This window comes from Leuresthes tenuis, unplaced genomic scaffold (assembly GCF_036924035.1).
Source record: "Leuresthes tenuis unplaced genomic scaffold, fLeuTen1.0.hap1 SCAF_24, whole genome shotgun sequence".
Taxonomy (NCBI): Eukaryota; Metazoa; Chordata; class Actinopteri; order Atheriniformes; family Atherinopsidae; genus Leuresthes; species Leuresthes tenuis.
Window position 1 is genome coordinate 17233938 of NW_027325378.1, and position 2975 is coordinate 17236912.

Genomic DNA, 2975 nt, shown 5'->3' on the forward strand with positions numbered 1-2975 from the left:
CAATATGTAAAACCATCTTTACGTACTCTGAAAGTACATTTTCTTCTTCTATGTTCTACTAAACTAATTAACTAGTTTGGTCTGTTCAATTCTGTGCAATTCTTTTTGGGATTTTAAAAAAGCAGAAGAATTAATAAGAATTGAGCGAGTGAAACAAAGCATCAGTGTGTGTATTATAACTCTATGCTTTATTTAAGTTTTTTCCACATGTCGTCATGGCAGATATGTAAAACTAAAATATTTGACTTCTGTCTGTAAACCAAATTTTACAGAAGTTTAATGCACCTCATTATCCACAAATGGAACTATTTGCATCTGCACTGATTTGTTCACGGTCATTGACATTCTTGCTATTTAGCCAATGTGTAAAAAGTTGTGTTTTCATTTCTTCTGTTCCTGTGTTTGGAGAACTTTCCCTACAGGCAGCAACCTCAATAGGCAAACTGGGTGGATTTACAAGGTCCCACTGAGCGGGGATTGGATGCTCTTTTCTGCTGCAGCCTGGCTTCCTGATGAAGGATGACTACATACGTTTATTTTTAAATAAGGCTCATAGCACAGCTTTAAAATCGCTGTTATTTTGTGTAAACCTACAAAGAGTTGTTTCTGCACAGACAGCTTAGTAAAGACATATCTTGTGTCGAACATTTTGCAATAATAAGTCCACAAACTAATTAGAAGCAATGCTGTTTTGGCAGAGAAGTCAAACCTGTTAAAGTTTTCCCAGGCTTCAGCAGCGTTGTCTAAACCTTATTTGCAACAGCAGCTAATTAACTCTCCTTCGCTTTCCTCTTTATTTCACTCCTTGAATATTCTAATTCATCTACTTTCCATTTTCTCACCTAGGACCTAGGAAGCTTGTCGCATGAGCGGCTACATTTATTCATTGTGACCCAACTTCTTCTCTGGTAAGAGAGTGTTGGCCTTCATGGTGAAAACTCACACAGAAAAAAAAAAGACAGCTGATATTTTGCCAGGTTTACACTTTGTTTGCCTGCTCTATCTTTTGAAAAACAGGAAGTTGAGTGGAGGCTGTTGGATGTGATTCCCTTGGAGAATTACAGATGAGGAGGTATGTGTGTCACAAGTAGGTCACAATACAGCAGGTGTTCTGAGACCAAGAGGGAAAGAAATGTTGTTGTCCTTAAAGTTAAGTAGTGCATCCCTTTTTGTGCAAAATGGTCAAGGGGCTATCGACCAGATGGCATTCATTCAAATTTATGATAAACTTATTTTAGAATTATACAGCCTCATTCATAGTTGACCTTCCACTAGTATGGAATCTTATTTAGGTATATTAGGTGAAGAAGAAACTTTAAGTCAGCTTTGACAGCCTAGACACATCGGCTGGGAAGCAACTTGGGGTTATTGGGTGGTTTGGGTTTTTGAACATCCGACACCCGAACCGAGCCCGGGGGAATCAGGCCTCATCTTGTGTTGATTTAGCATGTGTGAGCATCACATATGATTCATAGACATTGTGATGGCTTCTCCACAGCGTTTGTGAGGTTCATGACGTCCCCCTATATCCAAAGCAGTTTTACCATCCCGACAAGCTACTGGCCTATGAAACTTCTGCACCTGACCTTGATGGGGTCACATCAGGTCCTCCATTCCCTGCTTTGGGATTTGCTTTTCAGCATCTTGAACTCACCATTTTCCTCCTAGGCTACACACAGTCCCAGCAGCTTCATTTGCCTTGTTGACTCTGACAGGAGAACGAGGTAGATGGTAAATTGCAAATGGACTGTACTTTTATTGCACATTTCTAGTTGACCTCTCAAAGCGCTTTTTCCACCATAAGCCACATTCACCCATTTACACACACAGTAGTTGTAGCAACACTCTGACTTTGAGAAAGGTGACGGACCGACTCACATGTTGGGTTTGCTAGCTGAGGGAAGCTCAGTAAACAATCTCAGCTCCTGATTGAGCTGTCAGCAATGGCTTCCCTCTCCTCGGGCTTTTGGGTAACAGCTTATGATGTGCTCCTGCAATCCTCTGCTCTGGCACTGCAAGCATGCTGATGTTTCTGCCAGGCCCCAAAGAAAAGAGACTGACCAGGCTGGGGATAGCATCATAAACTAACTGGATGAGGAACGTTATCCGGTTATTCTTCCCAAAGCTCTGTACAACTGGTGAAACACCGACTCATGATCCCAACTAACTTAGACGTGCTCTCACATAGTATGTTTTGGTCAGATCATTTAAAGTGCTGCAGAGAAAGAAGTCATCGCTGCATAACCTGAGTTAAGGAAAGAAAACATTTGAATTGAAACAGCTGAACTTAAAAGGTAAAATCCAAACAGCTGCATATTTCTTGTTTGTGATGCGAGAACATCCGAGCTAATTAAATGTTCTCCCAGTAGACAACCCGGCCCCTCGTGGCTCTCTATGGGGAAAAAAGGAATAAATAAACAAATAACACTAAACAAATGACAGTAATTTACCACACACTGCTTCTCACTGCCACTCTGAGTGTTTGTGTGCTTCAAAAAAAGTTTTTTTTGTGACAAGTGACATTATGCTACATTGCGCTCCAACAATCTGAAATGTACCCTCGTTACTTCAATACATCAACACGCTAACATTAACCGGGGTGATGTAGTACAGTTGGCTTGTAATGGGTATTTTTGAAGATGTACATGTTGTTGTCTTTAGTATGTGTCATCGTTGAACTAGTTCCTATGAAAGGCATCAATCTCAGCTGTGTAAATCTGTTCTATTCCAGAAGAATAATGGATTCCTGGAGGGAACAGAAAAGCCTATGAGCTATGAATGCTAATTTTCACATATGCAGGGACTCATATTGTTGTATTCCATCATAATGCAGTCACACTGACAAGCTGAGTTTGTTGATAAAGTAAATCGCTTGGTGCTTTCTGATGGGCGGTTGGACATTGTTGACATCAGGGATTTTTTATGGCCTCTCAAAAAATATACACACACAGGAAGAGATCAGCAGGATTTAGATT